This window comes from Vicugna pacos, unplaced genomic scaffold (assembly GCF_048564905.1).
Source record: "Vicugna pacos unplaced genomic scaffold, VicPac4 scaffold_19, whole genome shotgun sequence".
Taxonomy (NCBI): Eukaryota; Metazoa; Chordata; class Mammalia; order Artiodactyla; family Camelidae; genus Vicugna; species Vicugna pacos.
Window position 1 is genome coordinate 48,441,592 of NW_027328740.1, and position 23,688 is coordinate 48,465,279.

Consider the following 23,688-nt stretch of genomic DNA (forward strand, 5'->3'; position numbering starts at 1 on the left):
AACGCAACCAAGTCTGCACCCACATGATATAGTGCCCCCGGGGGCTTGACTCAAGTGAAAGACGATCCACATAAGCTGTGTCTTTAATGTCATTGGCGACTTTTACAGTACACTTCACTTTCTGACTTGTACTATTTACCTATACTGTCTTGAAAAACTGAGGCCTAATACAGATTCAAGTTCAGTCAAAGATTCCCCTCACTTACCACACTCCCTTCACCCCAGGGAAGACATAAACACAACATTTGCTGAATCTAGCGGAAGGCCATCTTTTCTAGGTGTGAGCTATGTATTCAATTCCTATCTATTTCAGCCGAGACTATTTGACCTTTAAGGAGTTCACTGTTGTTCACAGAGTGTGAAGCTGGAGGAACTCTGATTCTAGGAGGGACTTGCCCTTCTCCTAATGGCTTCATTGCCGCTCAGGTACTGAACCTTCAAAATGGATGCGTGAGTGGAGGGGAGGGAAGGGCAAGTGCTTGCTAGCTAGGCCCAAACCTGGGAAAAGGCTTACCTGGGCTTGGTGAATTTTGGTCTGAATGGCTTGGGAAGGCCCCTTGGGACGTGTGGATTCTCACGACCTCTTCCAAGAACAGGAGCGTTTTGATCATCTCTGCCATCTCTTCTCTTGCACACGTCAGGGACCTTGGACCCGTTCTTGGAGAAGAGAATTGAGGAACTTCCTCAAGTCCACGTTGGCACTCCATATGTTTCTGCCAGTATCAGCGAGGTTCAATATGTCTCCTGAATGTCTTTTGAGCCTGGTATCCTCTACAGCTGTCTCCACGCCTGTATTCTCCATTGTAGCAGAACATCTCTCATCCATGTGTTCGCATCTCTCCTCAATCCGTGCAGCCAGCTTTTCGGCCAGCTTCTCTTCGTGACTCCCCTAAAGTCGACTTCACCAGGACTGGGCAAGTCTGAAAGTACCTCGGAGCCTCACCAGTAAGCTGATGACAGGCAGATCTTCCACTGTCTGCCCTTTCAGGTTCTGGAAACTGACCTGTGAACTCAGGTCTTTGGGCAGCAGAAGTATCTCGAACTTACACAGCTTCCCGGACCAAACACTTAAGCCAAGCTCCACAGAGGCCTGCAGCCCCTCCATCACACTGATCCACCCACAGAACTCGGCCCGGTTACCTAGGATCCAACAGCCACAACAAGCCTCATGGAACACACCAACATTCCACCTGGAATCCAACCGGTAACTGCCATCCCCAATGGCTGCTGCATCTTGTCAGTGTTGGGGGAGGGGCTGCATCCGACGAGAGGTTCCTAAAGTAAATGTGGTTCTGACCACTAGCGTCCCATGGGCCTTTCTTCTTCCCTCTTTCCTTTTGTTCAGATCTGAATGAACAGTACCAATGGAAAGAAGTGTGTCCCTTTTCAGTTGAAAGTTTCACACGTCTTTAAACTATCTAAGAGTTCACAGTACACAGAGACCCAGTAAAGGAGACTTATGTTCCTATAATATCCGTACAACCGGAATACATATGCGTCGCATGATTTCTGCTGAAAAACCCACACTCTCAGGACATGGATCTATTGGTTTCATGGGGGCTGAATTTCCAAAAAATGAAACCAACCCCAATGTGCACTTTACTGTCTGTCTCTTTTGCTCTTAGTACACTTTGGCAGAGCTACTTGCCTTTGTTATAGGCTTCTTACAATTCTTCTCTACGTAGCGTAGAATATGGCATTCCTTCATCCTGTTGGAAGACATACAAGACTACATCACGGACTAGGAATCCAGTGGATACCAAATCGGCATTTGGGTGAGGTCCCGATATGCTCTTATGAATCTATATTTACGAATATGAATGCACGCCTCTGATTTCCGAATACAAGTGTGCTGAGTACATGCAAGCCGCAATACTGGGTCGATGCGTGCTGAATGATCCTTGACATCACCTTGAGTATTTTCTTTTGAATAATCATGTTTCCCATGGTATATGTCAGCCAACCGTACCATTTTGGTGCATGTTTGTTGGTTTGATTCTTTGTTGGTCTGCTTCTCGCTTGTTTTGCAAACACGTCAGGACATGCATCTCTCCTTTCGCTTCAAACAGAGAGTCAAATTAGCTGATTCACTTAAGAGAGTGCTTCCCATCACCTATGATTTCCTGCTTCCCTCTCCAATCTTTAAGGTTTTGATGTCCTCCTTGCCTTCTTCTTGTTTCTTCTTTGCCACTCATGCTCTTCTTGCATTTCCAATAATGGTTTTCTTCTTTCCATTTCATCTTGCTGCTTTTCTATTCCGGGGAGTATTCTCAACCTTCCTTTTAGAAGAAGTTTTGAACTGCTGAATTCTTTTATGATTTGCCGGTCTGTGGATTGCTCTAGCTCTGCCGTTATTAGAAATGGTGGTCATGTGGCATAGGCTACCCTAGGTGGCAGCCTTTGGCCATTCAGGATATGGTCTGTGTCCTGGCACTCCTCCCTGTCCTGCAATATTGCTGCTGAGTTATAAGCTGAAACCCCTCTGGAGGTTCCCTTGTGACTATGTTGTTTCCTCCAGGTGCATTTTAAATCACTGTGATATTCGTGAACTTTGTTGATTGGAATCATACAGCTGCTGGTAGGTCTAATGGGATTCCACCTCCTTTGGATGCTGTGTAATTCCTGGATTCGCATAGATGATTTTTTCTTGGCTTTCAACTAGTTTCAGTCTGATATTTCTACAGATAAATTTTCAGACATATTTTATTTCTTTATCTCTTGCTTTTCCATCTGGGACTCTTATGAATTCTAGTCTTTCATGCCCTGTATTAACCCAGGATACAACAGCAATATTTTCATTGTTTTGCACTTGCTTTCCTATGTCCGAATCTGACCGAGGGATTTCTGTTCCCCTGTCTTCACAGTCATTCACGCGTCCCTCTGCAGTATCTAGTCTGCTAAGGACTGAATTTTAGCCCTGATATTATCACATCCACTGAGTTTTCTGATATCTTTTGGCTCGTCTTTAGACTTTCTCTTCCCCTTTTCTGGTATTCTGCCTTTTGTGATTCTGAGACCCTTTTGTTCTTCAGTGTTTTCCTGACCTCCAATTTCAACACTTGGACTGCATAACGTTTTGCAGTCTAGTTGTTTGAAAGCTTATCTTTTGGGCCTTCAATATCTTTGGAACTGAAAATGGTACTTCGTATTTCTTTTACTGTACTTCTTCATCTCTACTGGTCAGGTAATATCAGGTATCTAATGTAGAATTTTAGGGCTATGTTAAGTGAAAATTTTAGACTCTTGTCTCTACGCAATTCCAAGGGATTTCTGTGAGGACAATTTCTCCTAGACATTGATGCCATATTCTGTTCCTGTGTGTGTTGTCTGGTATATCTCCAATTGCTGGTGTTGCATTTGTTGTGATGAACAACCCATACTATTTCGATTAGCATAACTTCATTATGATTACGCTTATCTCACAATTCTGAAAGTGTGCAGGACACGGTCTCTTGTGGAAATGAGGATTCTAAAGGTTCTCAGCTCTGCATTCTGCTCTATGTCATTTTGGAGTGTTTCCAAAACAGCAAACTGAGATTGCGCTTGTGCTTTGTAGTGCCACGGGAATGTCCCAATGAAAGCAGTTCTTCCCAGATATTCTCTGTCTACTGAAACACCAGTGGAAGCACATCCATGGATGACACACATCAGGGCCTGCTGGAATGATCCCGCAGACCGACCTTGGTGTCCTCGCTGCCGTACCGTGCCGGTGCCATCCAAAATGTAGCATCCGATTTTGGGAGATATTGCTGAAGGAAATGCTTCCTCTTCTCACGCTGTGGACTTGGACCACTCTAGCTTGTCCTTTCATCCTTGTGGCACGGGTGCACGAAGGCCACCACAGAGCTTTTGCGCATCCTGTGCCTCAAACCAAACCATAATCCCAGCCCAGGTTATGAATGTAGCAGATCCTAAGGCTTTTCATTCTGATTTCAAACCCAAGGCCCCCTGGATCCCTCAGACCAGATGCACGATAGCTCTGATTCAGCCCCACACGTTTTCTATTGGCAAAATGCCCAATTGGTCCCTGGTCCTGCAGATGCACTGGGTGTGGCCATGGGACATATCGGTAATCTCAACCGCGCGACCAGTGTGGTTGATTTATCATTGGTACACTGTTCGTTTTGCTCTCTTGATTAGACCCACCACATCCCACAACGCACTCCAGATCCCTGAGACTCAGCGTATGCCATCAACCGTAGCCCTATACCTCACTTACCGATGCTCCTGCTAACTGTAATTTGGCATCACGGATCTTGGTCTCAGAATCAACTGTGGGGATATTTTGCGCTGGTTTCTTTGAGTTCTGTCAGCCAAGCATCTGCTGTGCACTCTTGTAAATCTCAGCACATCACCTTCAATCTCATGTCTCCTGTCCGCTTGAGAGGGTGCGTCCAAGTCAAACAGGGTTTCACCCTTGTTGGTCAGACCCTGCACTGGTTTCCATTCCCTGCTTTGCCTTCTCCTGCTTCCAGGTGTCCTGAGGCCTCATCCTGTCTTTGGAAGTAACAGACCTCTCTTCGGCAAGTGTCCTGTGCCAAAGGCTGGGTGAGTGGAGTTTTACATTTCTCTGTACAAGGGAGCGCGTGAGTGCAGGTTGCACTTCTTCTCTGCCAACTGGGCATCGATGAATCAACACTATCCAGATACATTTCACAGAAATGTGATATTTGCTTAGCTCTTGGTTTCTATACAGCCGTGGTGGGAGGGGTTGTCCAAAGAAACCTGTTTTGACATTGTGTTGATATCTCATTTGCAGTCTTTAAGAATTTTAACAGAATTCATTTCCATGTTTTGGGAGTTATACGAAAATGAAGTTATTTTTTGAAACACACTAAATCGACCTAGAAGCCAGACTTGTCAATTTTGGTAACATTTTGTCAGCTCTACGGAAAACCTAGACAGATAGAATGCAAACTAGCAGTCCAAACTGTTAAAGGGGTCATGTCAGCTCTTTACGGTTGAAGCCTCCGAGACCAACAGGAACCATGAAATAACTATTGGAAACATGAAATAACCCCCAACCTTTGATAAACTTGGGCATGTGGTGCCTTTTAGTCCTATTTGTCACCGACTGGCTAATGTTGGCATTTCAAGGGGTAACATCCCTCTCTAGGAAAATACAAGAGGAAACAAACCAAATATATACATTTAGGTTTGAATCCAAAAGCACCTAGAGGCATTATAGCTAGGAGAACCCTGCTGCACTTATGCTTGTCTATGGAGAACCAGGTGTTCTTCTATCAGTGATGAGAACAGTTAATCTTCCGATCATGTTGGGTAAAGCCATTTAACGCAACCAAGTCTGCACCCACATGATATAGTGCCCCCGGGGGCTTGACTCAAGTGAAAGACGATCCACATAAGCTGTGTCTTTAATGTCATTGGCGACTTTTACAGTACACTTCACTTTCTGACTTGTACTATTTACCTATACTGTCTTGAAAAACTGAGGCCTAATACAGATTCAAGTTCAGTCAAAGATTCCCCTCACTTACCACACTCCCTTCACCCCAGGGAAGACATAAACACAACATTTGCTGAATCTAGCGGAAGGCCATCTTTTCTAGGTGTGAGCTATGTATTCAATTCCTATCTATTTCAGCCGAGACTATTTGACCTTTAAGGAGTTCACTGTTGTTCACAGAGTGTGAAGCTGGAGGAACTCTGATTCTAGGAGGGACTTGCCCTTCTCCTAATGGCTTCATTGCCGCTCAGGTACTGAACCTTCAAAATGGATGCGTGAGTGGAGGGGAGGGAAGGGCAAGTGCTTGCTAGCTAGGCCCAAACCTGGGAAAAGGCTTACCTGGGCTTGGTGAATTTTGGTCTGAATGGCTTGGGAAGGCCCCTTGGGACGTGTGGATTCTCACGACCTCTTCCAAGAACAGGAGCGTTTTGATCATCTCTGCCATCTCTTCTCTTGCACACGTCAGGGACCTTGGACCCGTTCTTGGAGAAGAGAATTGAGGAACTTCCTCAAGTCCACGTTGGCACTCCGTATGTTTCTGCCAGTATCAGCGAGGTTCAATATGTCTCCTGAATGTCTTTTGAGCCTGGTATCCTCTAGAGCTGTCTCCACGCCTGTATTCTCCATTGTAGCAGAACATCTCTCATCAATGTGTTCGCATCTCTCCTCAATCCGTGCAGCCAGCTTTTCGGCCAGCTTCTCTTCGTGACTCCCCTAAAGTCGACTTCACCAGGACTGGGCAAGTCTGAAAGTACCTCGGAGCCTCACCAGTAAGCTGATGACAGGCAGATCTTCCACTGTCTGCCCTTTCAGGTTCTGGAAACTGACCTGTGAACTCAGGTCTTTGGGCAGCAGAAGTATCTCGAACTTACACAGCTTCCCGGACCAAACACCTAAGCCAAGCTCCACAGAGGCCTGCAGCCCCTCCATCACACTGATCCACCCACAGAACTCGGCCCGGTTACCTATGATCCAACAGCCACAACTAGCCTCGTGGAACACACCAACATTCCACCTGGAATCCAACCGGTAACTGCCATCCCCAATGGCTGCTGCATCTTGTCAGTGTTGGGGGAGGGGCTGCATCCGACGAGAGGTTCCTAAAGTAAATGTGGTTCTGCCCACTAGCGTCCCATGGGCCTTTCTTCTTCCCTCTTTCTTTTTGTTCAGATCTGTATGCACAGTACCAATGGAGAGAAGTGTGTCCCTTTTCAGTTGAAGGTTTCACACGTCTTTAAACTTTCTAAGAGTTCACAGTACACAGAGACCCAGTAAAGGAGACTTATGTTCCTATAATATCCGTACAACCGGAATACATATGCGTCGCATGATTTCTGCTGAAAAACCCACACTCTCAGGACATGGATCTATTGGTTTCATGGGGGCTGAATTTCCAAGAAATGAAACCAACCCCAATGTGCACTTTACTGTCTGTCTCTTTTGCTCTTAGTACACTTTGGCAGAGCTACTTGCCTTTGTTATAGGCTTCTTACAATTCTTCTCTACGTAGCGTAGAATATGGCATTCCTTCATCCTGTTGGAAGACATACAAGACTACATCACGGACTAGGAATCCACTGGATACCAAATCGTCATTTGGGTGAGGTCCCGATATGCTCTTATGAATCTATATTTATGAATATGAATGCACGCCTCTGATTTCCGAATACAAGTGTGCTGAGTACATGCAAGCCGCAATACTGGGTCGATGCGTGCTGAATGATCCTTGACATCACCTTGAGTATTTTCTTTTGAATAATCATGTTTCCCATGGTATATGTCAGCCAACCGTACCATTTTGGTGCATGTTTGTTGGTTTGATTCTTTGTTGGTCAGCTTCTCGCTTGTTTTGCAAACACGTCAGGACATGCATCTCTCCTTTCGCTTCAAACAGAGAGTCAAATAAGCTGATTCACTTAAGAGAGTGCTTCCAATCACCTATGATTTCCTGCTTCCCTCTCCAATCTTTAAGGTTTTGATGTCCTCCTTGCCTTCTTCTTGTTTCTTCTTTGCCACTCATGCTCTTCTTGCATTTCCAATAATGGTTTTCTTCTTTCCATTTCATCTTGCTGCTTTTCTATTCCGGGGAGTATTCTCAACCTTCCTTTTAGAAGAAGTTTTGAACTGCTGAATTCTTTTATGATTTGCCGGTCTGTGGATTGCTCTAGCTCTGCCGTTATTAGATATGGTGTTCATGTGGCATAGGCTACCCTAGGTGGCAGCCTTTGGCCATTCAGGATATGGTCTGTGTCCTGGCACTCCTCCCTATCCTGCAATAATGCTGCCGAGTTATAAGCTGAAACCCCTCTGGAGGTTCCCTTGTGACTATGTTGTTTCCTCCAGGTGCATTTTAAATCACTGTGATATTCGTGAACTTTGTTGATTGGAATCATACAGCTGCTGGTAGGTCTATTGGGATTCCACCTCCTTTGGATGCTGTGTAATTCCTGAATTCGCATAGATGATTTTTTCTTGGCTTTCAACAAGTTTCAGTCTGATATTTCTACAGATAAATTTTCAGACATATTTTATTTCTTTATCTCTTGCTTTTCCATCTGGGACTCTTATGAATTGTAGTCTTTCATGCCCTGTCTTAACCCAGGATACAACAGCAATATTTTCATTGTTTTGCACTTGCTTTCCTATGTCCGAATCTGACCGAGGGATTTCTTGTCCCCTGTCTTCACAGTCATTCACGCGTCCCTCTGCATTATCTAGTCTGCTAAGGACTGAATTTTAGCCCTGATATTATCACATCCACTGAGTTTTCTGATATCTTTTGGCTCGTCTTTAGACTTCCCCTTCCCCTTTTCTGGTATTCTGCCTTTTGTGTTTCTGAGACCCTTTTGTTCTTCAGTGTTTTCCTGACCTCCATTTTCAACACTTGGACTGCATAGCGTTTTGCAGTCTAGTTGTTTGAAAGCTTATCTTTTGGGCCTTCAATATCTTTGGAACTGAAAATGGTACTTCCTATTTCTTTTACTGTACTTCTTCATCTCTACTGGTCAGGTAATATCAGGTATCTAATGTAGAATTTTAGGGCTATGTTAAGTGAAAATTTTAGACTCTTGTCTCTACGCAATTCCAAGGGATTTCTGTGAGGACAATTTCTCCTAGACATTGATGCCATATTCTGTTCCTGTGTGTGTTGTCTGGTATATCTCCAATTGCTGCGGTTGCATTTGTTGAGATGAACAACCCATACTATTTCGATTAGCATAACTTCATTTTGATTAGGCTTATCTCACAATTCTGAAAGTGTGCAGGACACGGCCTCTTGTGGAAATGAGGATTCTAAAGGTTCTCAGCTCTGCATTCTGCTCTATGTCATTTTGGAGTGTTTCCAAAACAGCAAACTGAGAGTGCGTTTGTGCTTTGTAGTGCCACGGGAATGTCCCAATGTAAGCAGTTCTTCCCAGAGCTTCTCTGTCTACTGAAACACCAGTGGAAGCACATCCATGGATGTCACACATCAGGGCCTGCTGGAATGATCCCGCAGACCGACCTTGGTGTCCTCGCTGCCGTACCGTGCCGGTGCCATCCAAAATGTAGCATCCGATTTTGGGAGATAGTGCTGAAGGAAATGCTTCCTCTTCTCACGCTGTGGACTTGGACCACTCTAGCTTGTCCTATCATCCTTGTGGCACGGGTGCACGAAGGCCACCACAGAGCTGTTGCGCATCCTGTGCCTCAAACCAAACCATAATCCCAGCCCAGGTTATGAATGTAGCAGATCCTAAGGCTTTTCATTCTGATTTCAAACCCAAGGCCCCCTGGATCCCTCAGACCAGATGCACGATAGCTCTGATTCATCCCCACACGTTTTCTATTGGCAAAATGCACAATTGGTCCCTGGTCCTGCAGATGCACTGGGTGTGGCCAAGGGACATATCAGTAATCTCAACAGCGCGACCAGTGTGGTCGATTTATCATTGGTACACTGTTCGGTTTGCTCTCTTGTTTAGACCCACCACATCCCACAATGCACTCCAGATCCCTGAGACTCAGCGTATGCCATCAACCGTAGCCCTATACATCACTTACCGATGCTCCTGCTAACTGTAATTTGGCATCACGGATCTTGGTCTCAGAATCAACTGTGGGGATATTTTGCGCTGGTTTCTTTGAGTACTATCAGCCAAGCATCTGCTGTGCACTCTTGTAAATCTCAGCACATCACCTTCAATCACATGTCTCCTGTCCGCTTGAGATTTTGCGACCAAGTTAAAAAGGGTTTCACCCATGTTGGTCAGACCCTGCACTGGTTTCCATTCCCTGCTTTGCCTTCTCCTGCTTCCAGGTGTCCTGAGGCCTCATCCTGTCATTGGAAGTAACAGACCTCTCTTCGGCAAGTGTCCTGTGCCAAAGGCTGGGTGAGTGGAGTTTTACATTTCTCTGTACAAGGGAGCGCGTGAGTGCAGGTTGCACTTCTTCTCTGCCAACTGGGCATCGATGAATCAACACTATGCAGATACATTTCACAGAAATGTGATATTTGCTTAGCTCTTGGTTTCTATACAGCCGTGGTGGGAGGGGTTGTCCAAAGAAACCTCTTTTGACATTGTGTTGATATCTCATTTGCAGTCTTTAAGAATTTTAACAGAATTCATTTCCATGTTTTGGGAGTTATACGAAAATGAAGTTATTTTTTGAAACACACTAAATCGACCTAGAAGCCAGACTTGTCAATTTTGGTAACATTTTGTCAGCTCTACGGAAAACCTAGACAGATAGAATGCAAACTAGCAGTCCAAACTCTTAAAGGGGTCATGTCAGCTCTTTACGGTTGAAGCCTCCGAGACCAACAGGAACCATGAAATAACTATTGGAAAAATGAAATAACCCCCAAACTTGGATACACTTGGGCATGTGGTGCCCTTTAGTCCTATTTGTCACCGACTGGCCAATGTTGGCATTTCAAGGGGTAACATCCCTCTCTAGGAAAATACAAGAGGAAACAAACCAAATATATACATTTAGGTTTGAATCCAAAAGCACCTAGAGGCATTATAGCTAGGAGAACCCTGCTGCACTTATGCTTGTCTATGGAGAACCAGGTGTTCTTCTATCAGTGATGAGAACAGTTAATCTTCCGATCATGTTGGGTAAAGCCATTTAACGCAACCAAGTCTGCACCCACATGATATAGTGCCCCCGGGGGCTTGACTCAAGTGAAAGACGATCCACATAAGCTGTGTCTTTAATGTCATTGGCGACTTTTACAGTACACTTCACTTTCTGACTTGTACTATTTACCTATACTGTCTTGAAAAACTGAGGCCTAATACAGATTCAAGTTCAGTCAAAGATTCCCCTCACTTACCACACTCCCTTCACCCCAGGGAAGACATAAACACAACATTTGCTGAATCTAGCGGAAGGCCATCTTTTCTAGGTGTGAGCTATGTATTCAATTCCTATCTATTTCAGCCGAGACTATTTGACCTTTAAGGAGTTCACTGTTGTTCACAGAGTGTGAAGCTGTAGGAACTCTGATTCTAGGAGGGACTTGCCCTTCTCCTAATGGCTTCATTGCCGCTCAGGTACTGAACCTTCAAAATGGATGCGTGAGTGGAGGGGAGGGAAGGGCAAGTGCTTGCTAGCTAGGCCCAAACCTGGGAAAAGGCTTACCTGGGCTTGGTGAATTTTGGTCTGAATGGCTTGGGAAGGCCCCTTGGGACGTGTGGATTCTCACGACCTCTTCCAAGAACAGGAGCGTTTTGATCATCTCTGCCATCTCTTCTCTTGCACACGTCAGGGACCTTGGACCCGTTCTTGGAGAAGAGAATTGAGGAACTTCCTCAAGTCCACGTTGGCACTCCGTATGTTTCTGCCAGTATCAGCGAGGTTCAATATGTCTCCTGAATGTCTTTTGAGCCTGGTATCCTCTACAGCTGTCTCCACGCCTGTATTCTCCATTGTAGCAGAACATCTCTCATCCATGTGTTCGCATCTCTCCTCAATCCGTGCAGCCAGCTTTTCGGCCAGCTTCTCTTCGTGACTCCCCTAAAGTCGACTTCACCAGGACTGGGCAAGTCTGAAAGTACCTCGGAGCCTCACCAGTAAGCTGATGACAGGCAGATCTTCCACTGTCTGCCCTTTCAGGTTCTGGAAACTGACCTGTGAACTCAGGTCTTTGGGCAGCAGAAGTATCTCGAACTTACACAGCTTCCCGGACCAAACACTTAAGCCAAGCTCCACAGAGGCCTGCAGCCCCTCCATCACACTGATCCACCCACAGAACTCGGCCCGGTTACCTAGGATCCAACAGCCACAACAAGCCTCATGGAACACACCAACATTCCACCTGGAATCCAACCGGTAACTGCCATCCCCAATGGCTGCTGCATCTTGTCAGTGTTGGGGGAGGGGCTGCATCCGACGAGAGGTTCCTAAAGTAAATGTGGTTCTGACCACTAGCGTCCCATGGGCCTTTCTTCTTCCCTCTTTCCTTTTGTTCAGATCTGAATGAACAGTACCAATGGAAAGAAGTGTGTCCCTTTTCAGTTGAAAGTTTCACACGTCTTTAAACTATCTAAGAGTTCACAGTACACAGAGACCCAGTAAAGGAGACTTATGTTCCTATAATATCCGTACAACCGGAATACATATGCGTCGCATGATTTCTGCTGAAAAACCCACACTCTCAGGACATGGATCTATTGGTTTCATGGGGGCTGAATTTCCAAAAAATGAAACCAACCCCAATGTGCACTTTACTGTCTGTCTCTTTTGCTCTTAGTACAATTTGGCAGAGCTACTTGCCTTTGTTATAGGCTTCTTACAATTCTTCTCTACGTAGCGTAGAATATGGCATTCCTTCATCCTGTTGGAAGACATACAAGACTACATCACGGACTAGGAATCCAGTGGATACCAAATCGGCATTTGGGTGAGGTCCCGATATGCTCTTATGAATCTATATTTACGAATATGAATGCACGCCTCTGATTTCCGAATACAAGTGTGCTGAGTACATGCAAGCCGCAATATTGGGTCGATGCGTGCTGAATGATCCTTGACATCACCTTGAGTATTTTCTTTTGAATAATCATGTTTCCCATGGTAAATGTCAGCCAACCGTACCATTTTGGTGCATGTTTGTTGGTTTGATTCTTTGTTGGTCTGCTTCTCGCTTGTTTTGCAAACACGTCAGGACATGCATCTCTCCTTTCGCTTCAAACAGAGAGTCAAATTAGCTGATTCACTTAAGAGAGTGCTTCCCATCACCTATGATTTCCTGCTTCCCTCTCCAATCTTTAAGGTTTTGATGTCCTCCTTGCCTTCTTCTTGTTTCTTCTTTGCCACTCATGCTCTTCTTGCATTTCCAATAATGGTTTTCTTCTTTCCATTTCATCTTGCTGCTTTTCTATTCCGGGGAGTATTCTCAACCTTCCTTTTAGAAGAAGTTTTGAACTGCTGAATTCTTTTATGATTTGCCGGTCTGTGGATTGCTCTAGCTCTGCCGTTATTAGAAATGGTGGTCATGTGGCATAGGCTACCCTAGGTGGCAGCCTTTGGCCATTCAGGATATGGTCTGTGTCCTGGCACTCCTCCCTGTCCTGCAATATTGCTGCTGAGTTATAAGCTGAAACCCCTCTGGAGGTTCCCTTGTGACTATGTTGTTTCCTCCAGGTGCATTTTAAATCACTGTGATATTCGTGAACTTTGTTGATTGGAATCATACAGCTGCTGGTAGGTCTATTGGGATTCCACCTCCTTTGGATGCTGTGTAATTCCTGGATTCGCATAGATGATTTTTTCTTGGCTTTCAACTAGTTTCAGTCTGATATTTCTACAGATAAATTTTCAGACATATTTTATTTCTTTATCTCTTGCTTTTCCATCTGGGACTCTTATGAATTCTAGTCTTTCATGCCCTGTATTAACCCAGGATACAACAGCAATATTTTCATTGTTTTGCACTTGCTTTCCTATGTCCGAATCTGACCGAGGGATTTCTGTTCCCCTGTCTTCACAGTCATTCACGCGTCCCTCTGCAGTATCTAGTCTGCTAAGGACTGAATTTTAGCCCTGATATTATCACATCCACTGAGTTTTCTGATATCTTTTGGCTCGTCTTTAGACTTTCTCTTCCCCTTTTCTGGTATTCTGCCTTTTGTGATTCTGAGACCCTTTTGTTCTTCAGTGTTTTCCTGACCTCCAATTTCAACACTTGGACTGCATAACGTTTTGCAGTCTAGTTGTTTGAAAGCTTATCTTTTGGGCCTTCAATATCTTTGGAACTGAAAATGGTACTTCGTATTTCTTTTACTGTACTTCTTCATCTCTACTGGTCAGGTAATATCAGGTATCTAATGTAGAATTTTAGGGCTATGTTAAGTGAAAATTTTAGACTCTTGTCTCTACGCAATTCCAAGGGATTTCTGTGAGGACAATTTCTCCTAGACATTGATGCCATATTCTGTTCCTGTGTGTGTTGTCTGGTATATCTCCAATTGCTGGTGTTGCATTTGTTGTGATGAACAACCCATACTATTTCGATTAGCATAACTTCATTATGATTACGCTTATCTCACAATTCTGAAAGTGTGCAGGACACGGTCTCTTGTGGAAATGAGGATTCTAAAGGTTCTCAGCTCTGCATTCTGCTCTATGTCATTTTGGAGTGTTTCCAAAACAGCAAACTGAGATTGCGCTTGTGCTTTGTAGTGCCACGGGAATGTCCCAATGAAAGCAGTTCTTCCCAGATATTCTCTGTCTACTGAAACACCAGTGGAAGCACATCCATGGATGACACACATCAGGGCCTGCTGGAATGATCCCGCAGACCGACCTTGGTGTCCTCGCTGCCGTACCGTGCCGGTGCCATCCAAAATGTAGCATCCGATTTTGGGAGATAGTGCTGAAGGAAATGCTTCCTCTTCTCACGCTGTGGACTTGGACCACTCTAGCTTGTCCTTTCATCCTTGTGGCACGGGTGCACGAAGGCCACCACAGAGCTTTTGCGCATCCTGTGCCTCAAACCAAACCATAATCCCAGCCCAGGTTATGAATGTAGCAGATCCTAAGGCTTTTCATTCTGATTTCAAACCCAAGGCCCCCTGGATCCCTCAGACCAGATGCACGATAGCTCTGATTCAGCCCCACACGTGCTCTATTGGCAAAATGCCCAATTGGTCCCTGGTCCTGCAGATGCACTGGGTGTGGCCATGGGACATATCGGTAATCTCAACCGCGCGACCAGTGTGGTTGATTTATCATTGGTACACTGTTCGTTTTGCTCTCTTGATTAGACCCACCACATCCCACAACGCACTCCAGATCCCTGAGACTCAGCGTATGCCATCAACCGTAGCCCTATACCTCACTTACCGATGCTCCTGCTAACTGTAATTTGGCATCACGGATCTTGGTCTCAGAATCAACTGTGGGGATATTTTGCGCTGGTTTCTTTGAGTTCTGTCAGCCAAGCATCTGCTGTGCACTCTTGTAAATCTCAGCACATCACCTTCAATCTCATGTCTCCTGTCCGCTTGAGAGGGTGCGTCCAAGTCAAACAGGGTTTCACCCTTGTTGGTCAGACCCTGCACTGGTTTCCATTCCCTGCTTTGCCTTCTCCTGCTTCCAGGTGTCCTGAGGCCTCATCCTGTCTTTGGAAGTAACAGACCTCTCTTCGGCAAGTGTCCTGTGCCAAAGGCTGGGTGAGTGGAGTTTTACATTTCTCTGTACAAGGGAGCGCGTGAGTGCAGGTTGCACTTCTTCTCTGCCAACTGGGCATCGATGAATCAACACTATCCAGATACATTTCACAGAAATGTGATATTTGCTTAGCTCTTGGTTTCTATACAGCCGTGGTGGGAGGGGTTGTCCAAAGAAACCTGTTTTGACATTGTGTTGATATCTCATTTGCAGTCTTTAAGAATTTTAACAGAATTCATTTCCATGTTTTGGGAGTTATACGAAAATGAAGTTATTTTTTGAAACACACTAAATCGACCTAGAAGCCAGACTTGTCAATTTTGGTAACATTTTGTCAGCTCTACGGAAAACCTAGACAGATAGAATGCAAACTAGCAGTCCAAACTGTTAAAGGGGTCATGTCAGCTCTTTACGGTTGAAGCCTCCGAGACCAACAGGAACCATGAAATAACTATTGGAAACATGAAATAACCCCCAACCTTTGATAAACTTGGGCATGTGGTGCCTTTTAGTCCTATTTGTCACCGACTGGCTAATGTTGGCATTTCAAGGGGTAACATCCCTCTCTAGGAAAATACAAGAGGAAACAAACCAAATATATACATTTAGGTTTGAATCCAAAAGCACCTAGAGGCATTATAGCTAGGAGAACCCTGCTGCACTTATGCTTGTCTATGGAGAACCAGGTGTTCTTCTATCAGTGATGAGAACAGTTAATCTTCCGATCATGTTGGGTAAAGCCATTTAACGCAACCAAGTCTGCACCCACATGATATAGTGCCCCCGGGGGCTTGACTCAAGTGAAAGACGATCCACATAAGCTGTGTCTTTAATGTCATTGGCGACTTTTACAGTACACTTCACTTTCTGACTTGTACTATTTACCTATACTGTCTTGAAAAACTGAGGCCTAATACAGATTCAAGTTCAGTCAAAGATTCCCCTCACTTACCACACTCCCTTCACCCCAGGGAAGACATAAACACAACATTTGCTGAATCTAGCGGAAGGCCATCTTTTCTAGGTGTGAGCTATGTATTCAATTCCTATCTATTTCAGCCGAGACTATTTGACCTTTAAGGAGTTCACTGTTGTTCACAGAGTGTGAAGCTGGAGGAACTCTGATTCTAGGAGGGACTTGCCCTTCTCCTAATGGCTTCATTGCCGCTCAGGTACTGAACCTTCAAAATGGATGCGTGAGTGGAGGGGAGGGAAGGGCAAGTGCTTGCTAGCTAGGCCCAAACCTGGGAAAAGGCTTACCTGGGCTTGGTGAATTTTGGTCTGAATGGCTTGGGAAGGCCCCTTGGGACGTGTGGATTCTCACGACCTCTTCCAAGAAAAGGAGCGTTTTGATCATCTCTGCCATCTCTTCTCTTGCACACGTCAGGGACCTTGGACCCGTTCTTGGAGAAGAGAATTGAGGAACTTCCTCAAGTCCACGTTGGCACTCCGTATGTTTCTGCCAGTATCAGCGAGGTTCAATATGTCTCCTGAATGTCTTTTGAGCCTGGTATCCTCTAGAGCTGTCTCCACGCCTGTATTCTCCATTGTAGCAGAACATCTCTCATCAATGTGTTCGCATCTCTCCTCAATCCGTGCAGCCAGCTTTTCGGCCAGCTTCTCTTCGTGACTCCCCTAAAGTCGACTTCACCAGGACTGGGCAAGTCTGAAAGTACCTCGGAGCCTCACCAGTAAGCTGATGACAGGCAGATCTTCCACTGTCTGCCCTTTCAGGTTCTGGAAACTGACCTGTGAACTCAGGTCTTTGGGCAGCAGAAGTATCTCGAACTTACACAGCTTCCCGGACCAAACACTTAAGCCAAGCTCCACAGAGGCCTGCAGCCCCTCCATCACACTGATCCACCCACAGAACTCGGCCCGGTTACCTAGGATCCAACAGCCACAACAAGCCTCATGGAACACACCAACATTCCACCTGGAATCCAACCGGTAACTGCCATCCCCAATGGCTGCTGCATCTTGTCAGTGTTGGGGGAGGGGCTGCATCCGACGAGAGGTTCCTAAAGTAAATGTGGTTCTGACCACTAGCGTCCCATGGGCCTTTCTTCTTCCCTCTTTCCTTTTGTTCAGATCTGAATGAACAGTACCAATGGAAAGAAGTGTGTCCCTTTTCAGTTGAAAGTTTCACACGTCTTTAAACTATCTAAGAGTTCACAGTACACAGAGACCCAGTAAAGGAGACTTATGTTCCTATAATATCCGTACAACCGGAATACATATGCGTCGCATGATTTCTGCTGAAAAACCCACACTCTCAGGACATGGATCTATTGGTTTCATGGGGGCTGAATTTCCAAAAAATGAAACCAACCCCAATGTGCACTTTACTGTCTGTCTCTTTTGCTCTTAGTACACTTTGGCAGAGCTACTTGCCTTTGTTATAGGCTTCTTACAATTCTTCTCTACGTAGCGTAGAATATGGCATTCCTTCATCCTGTTGGAAGACATACAAGACTACATCACGGACTAGGAATCCAGTGGATACCAAATCGGCATTTGGGTGAGGTCCCGATATGCTCTTATGAATCTATATTTACGAATATGAATGCACGCCTCTGATTTCCGAATACAAGTGTGCTGAGTACATGCAAGCCGCAATACTGGGTCGATGCGTGCTGAATGATCCTTGACATCACCTTGAGTATTTTCTTTTGAATAATCATGTTTCCCATGGTATATGTCAGCCAACCGTACCATTTTGGTGCATGTTTGTTGGTTTGATTCTTTGTTGGTCTGCTTCTCGCTTGTTTTGCAAACACGTCAGGACATGCATCTCTCCTTTCGCTTCAAACAGAGAGTCAAATTAGCTGATTCACTTAAGAGAGTGCTTCCCATCACCTATGATTTCCTGCTTCCCTCTCCAATCTTTAAGGTTTTGATGTCCTCCTTGCCTTCTTCTTGTTTCTTCTTTGCCACTCATGCTCTTCTTGCATTTCCAATAATGGTTTTCTTCTTTCCATTTCATCTTGCTGCTTTTCTATTCCGGGGAGTATTCTCAACCTTCCTTTTAGAAGAAGTTTTGAACTGCTGAATTCTTTTATGATTTGCCGGTCTGTGGATTGCTCTAGCTCTGCCGTTATTAGAAATGGTGGTCATGTGGCATAGGCTACCCTAGGTGGCAGCCTTTGGCCATTCAGGATATGGTCTGTGTCCTGGCACTCCTCCCTGTCCTGCAATATTGCTGCTGAGTTATAAGCTGAAACCCCTCTGGAGGTTCCCTTGTGACTATGTTGTTTCCTCCAGGTGCATTTTAAATCACTGTGATATTCGTGAACTTTGTTGATTGGAATCATACAGCTGCTGGTAGGTCTATTGGGATTCCACCTCCTTTGGATGCTGTGTAATTCCTGGATTCGCATAGATGATTTTTTCTTGGCTTTCAACTAGTTTCAGTCTGATATTTCTACAGATAAATTTTCAGACATATTTTATTTCTTTATCTCTTGCTTTTCCATCTGGGACTCTTATGAATTCTAGTCTTTCATGCCCTGTATTAACCCAGGATACAACAGCAATATTTTCATTGTTTTGCACTTGCTTTCCTATGTCCGAATCTGACCGAGGGATTTCTGTTCCCCTGTCTTCACAGTCATTCACGCGTCCCTCTGCAGTATCTAGTCTGCTAAGGACTGAATTTTAGCCCTGATATTATCACATCCACTGAGTTTTCTGATATCTTTTGGCTCGTCTTTAGACTTTCTCTTCCCCTTTTCTGGTATTCTGCCTTTTGTGATTCTGAGACCCTTTTGTTCTTCAGTGTTTTCCTGACCTCCAATTTCAACACTTGGACTGCATAACGTTTTGCAGTCTAGTTGTTTGAAAGCTTATCTTTTGGGCCTTCAATATCTTTGGAACTGAAAATGGTACTTCGTATTTCTTTTACTGTACTTCTTCATCTCTACTGGTCAGGTAATATCAGGTATCTAATGTAGAATTTTAGGGCTATGTTAAGTGAAAATTTTAGACTCTTGTCTCTACGCAATTCCAAGGGATTTCTGTGAGGACAATTTCTCCTAGACATTGATGCCATATTCTGTTCCTGTGTGTGTTGTCTGGTATATCTCCAATTGCTGGTGTTGCATTTGTTGTGATGAACAACCCATATTATTTCGATTAGCATAACTTCATTATGATTACGCTTATCTCACAATTCTGAAAGTGTGCAGGACACGGTCTCTTGTGGAAATGAGGATTCTAAAGGTTCTCAGCTCTGCATTCTGCTCTATGTCATTTTGGAGTGTTTCCAAAACAGCAAACTGAGATTGCGCTTGTGCTTTGTAGTGCCACGGGAATGTCCCAATGAAAGCAGTTCTTCCCAGATATTCTCTGTCTACTGAAACACCAGTGGAAGCACATCCATGGATGACACACATCAGGGCCTGCTGGAATGATCCCGCAGACCGACCTTGGTGTCCTCGCTGCCGTACCGTGCCGGTGCCATCCAAAATGTAGCATCCGATTTTGGGAGATAGTGCTGAAGGAAATGCTTCCTCTTCTCACGCTGTGGACTTGGACCACTCTAGCTTGTCCTTTCATCCTTGTGGCACGGGTGCACGAAGGCCACCACAGAGCTTTTGCGCATCCTGTGCCTCAAACCAAACCATAATCCCAGCCCAGGTTATGAATGTAGCAGATCCTAAGGCTTTTCATTCTGATTTCAAACCCAAGGCCCCCTGGATCCCTCAGACCAGATGCACGATAGCTCTGATTCAGCCCCACACGTGCTCTATTGGCAAAATGCCCAATTGGTCCCTGGTCCTGCAGATGCACTGGGTGTGGCCATGGGACATATCGGTAATCTCAACCGCGCGACCAGTGTGGTTGATTTATCATTGGTACACTGTTCGTTTTGCTCTCTTGATTAGACCCACCACATCCCACAACGCACTCCAGATCCCTGAGACTCAGCGTATGCCATCAACCGTAGCCCTATACCTCACTTACCGATGCTCCTGCTAACTGTAATTTGGCATCACGGATCTTGGTCTCAGAATCAACTGTGGGGATATTTTGCGCTGGTTTCTTTGAGTTCTGTCAGCCAAGCATCTGCTGTGCACTCTTGTAAATCTCAGCACATCACCTTCAATCTCATGTCTCCTGTCCGCTTGAGAGGGTGCGTCCAAGTCAAACAGGGTTTCACCCTTGTTGGTCAGACCCTGCACTGGTTTCCATTCCCTGCTTTGCCTTCTCCTGCTTCCAGGTGTCCTGAGGCCTCATCCTGTCTTTGGAAGTAACAGACCTCTCTTCGGCAAGTGTCCTGTGCCAAAGGCTGGGTGAGTGGAGTTTTACATTTCTCTGTACAAGGGAGCGCGTGAGTGCAGGTTGCACTTCTTCTCTGCCAACTGGGCATCGATGAATCAACACTATCCAGATACATTTCACAGAAATGTGATATTTGCTTAGCTCTTGGTTTCTATACAGCCGTGGTGGGAGGGGTTGTCCAAAGAAACCTGTTTTGACATTGTGTTGATATCTCATTTGCAGTCTTTAAGAATTTTAACAGAATTCATTTCCATGTTTTGGGAGTTATACGAAAATGAAGTTATTTTTTGAAACACACTAAATCGACCTAGAAGCCAGACTTGTCAATTTTGGTAACATTTTGTCAGCTCTACGGAAAACCTAGACAGATAGAATGCAAACTAGCAGTCCAAACTGTTAAAGGGGTCATGTCAGCTCTTTACGGTTGAAGCCACCGAGACCAACAGGAACCATGAAATAACTATTGGAAACATGAAATAACCCCCAACCTTTGATAAACTTGGGCATGTGGTGCCTTTTAGTCCTATTTGTCACCGACTGGCTAATGTTGGCATTTCAAGGGGTAACATCCCTCTCTAGGAAAATACAAGAGGAAACAAACCAAATATATACATTTAGGTTTGAATCCAAAAGCACCTAGAGGCATTATAGCTAGGAGAACCCTGCTGCACTTATGCTTGTCTATGGAGAACCAGGTGTTCTTCTATCAGTGATGAGAACAGTTAATCTTCCGATCATGTTGGGTAAAGCCATTTAACGCAACCAAGTCTGCACCCACATGATATAGTGCCCCCGGGGGCTTGACTCAAGTGAAAGACGATCCACATAAGCTGTGTCTTTAATGTCATTGGCGACTTTTACAGTACACTTCACTTTCTGACTTGTACTATTTACCTATACTGTCTTGAAAAACTGAGGCCTAATACAGATTCAAGTTCAGTCAAAGATTCCCCTCACTTACCACACTCCCTTCACCCCAGGGAAGACATAAACACAACATTTGCTGAATCTAGCGGAAGGCCATCTTTTCTAGGTGTGAGCTATGTATTCAATTCCTATCTATTTCAGCCGAGACTATTTGACCTTTAAGGAGTTCACTGTTGTTCACAGAGTGTGAAGCTGGAGGAACTCTGATTCTAGGAGGGACTTGCCCTTCTCCTAATGGCTTCATTGCCGCTCAGGTACTGAACCTTCAAAATGGATGCGTGAGTGGAGGGGAGGGAAGGGCAAGTGCTTGCTAGCTAGGCCCAAACCTGGGAAAAGGCTTACCTGGGCTTGGTGAATTTTGGTCTGAATGGCTTGGGAAGGCCCCTTGGGACGTGTGGATTCTCACGACCTCTTCCAAGAACAGGAGCGTTTTGATCATCTCTGCCATCTCTTCTCTTGCACACGTCAGGGACCTTGGACCCGTTCTTGGAGAAGAGAATTGAGGAACTTCCTCAAGTCCACGTTGGCACTCCGTATGTTTCTGCCAGTATCAGCGAGGTTCAATATGTCTCCTGAATGTCTTTTGAGCCTGGTATCCTCTAGAGCTGTCTCCACGCCTGTATTCTCCATTGTAGCAGAACATCTCTCATCAATGTGTTCGCATCTCTCCTCAATCCGTGCAGCCAGCTTTTCGGCCAGCTTCTCTTCGTGACTCCCCTAAAGTCGACTTCACCAGGACTGGGCAAGTCTGAAAGTACCTCGGAGCCTCACCAGTAAGCTGATGACAGGCAGATCTTCCACTGTCTGCCCTTTCAGGTTCTGGAAACTGACCTGTGAACTCAGGTCTTTGGGCAGCAGAAGTATCTCGAACTTACACAGCTTCCCGGACCAAACACCTAAGCCAAGCTCCACAGAGGCCTGCAGCCCCTCCATCACACTGATCCACCCACAGAACTCGGCCCGGTTACCTAGGATCCAACAGCCACAACAAGCCTCGTGGAACACACCAACATTCCACCTGGAATCCAACCGGTAACTGCCATCCCCAATGGCTGCTGCATCTTGTCAGTGTTGGGGGAGGGGCTGCATCCGACGAGAGGTTCCTAAAGTAAATGTGGTTCTGCCCACTAGCGTCCCATGGGCCTTTCTTCTTCCCTCTTTCTTTTTGTTCAGATCTGTATGCACAGTACCAATGGAGAGAAGTGTGTCCCTTTTCAGTTGAAGGTTTCACACGTCTTTAAACTTTCTAAGAGTTCACAGTACACAGAGACCCAGTAAAGGAGACTTATGTTCCTATAATATCCGTACAACCGGAATACATATGCGTCGCATGATTTCTGCTGAAAAACCCACACTCTCAGGACATGGATCTATTGGTTTCATGGGGGCTGAATTTCCAAGAAATGAAACCAACCCCAATGTGCACTTTACTGTCTGTCTCTTTTGCTCTTAGTACACTTTGGCAGAGCTACTTGCCTTTGTTATAGGCTTCTTACAATTCTTCTCTACGTAGCGTAGAATATGGCATTCCTTCATCCTGTTGGAAGACATACAAGACTACATCACGGACTAGGAATCCACTGGATACCAAATCGTCATTTGGGTGAGGTCCCGATATGCTCTTATGAATCTATATTTATGAATATGAATGCACGCCTCTGATTTCCGAATACAAGTGTGCTGAGTACATGCAAGCCGCAATACTGGGTCGATGCGTGCTGAATGATCCTTGACATCACCTTGAGTATTTTCTTTTGAATAATCATGTTTCCCATGGTATATGTCAGCCAACCGTACCATTTTGGTGCATGTTTGTTGGTTTGATTCTTTGTTGGTCAGCTTCTCGCTTGTTTTGCAAACACGTCAGGACATGCATCTCTCCTTTCGCTTCAAACAGAGAGTCAAATAAGCTGATTCACTTAAGAGAGTGCTTCCAATCACCTATGATTTCCTGCTTCCCTCTCCAATCTTTAAGGTTTTGATGTCCTCCTTGCCTTCTTCTTGTTTCTTCTTTGCCACTCATGCTCTTCTTGCATTTCCAATAATGGTTTTCTTCTTTCCATTTCATCTTGCTGCTTTTCTATTCCGGGGAGTATTCTCAACCTTCCTTTTAGAAGAAGTTTTGAACTGCTGAATTCTTTTATGATTTGCCGGTCTGTGGATTGCTCTAGCTCTGCCGTTATTAGATATGGTGGTCATGTGGCATAGGCTACCCTAGGTGGCAGCCTTTGGCCATTCAGGATATGGTCTGTGTCCTGGCACTCCTCCCTATCCTGCAATAATGCTGCCGAGTTATAAGCTGAAACCCCTCTGGAGGTTCCCTTGTGACTATGTTGTTTCCTCCAGGT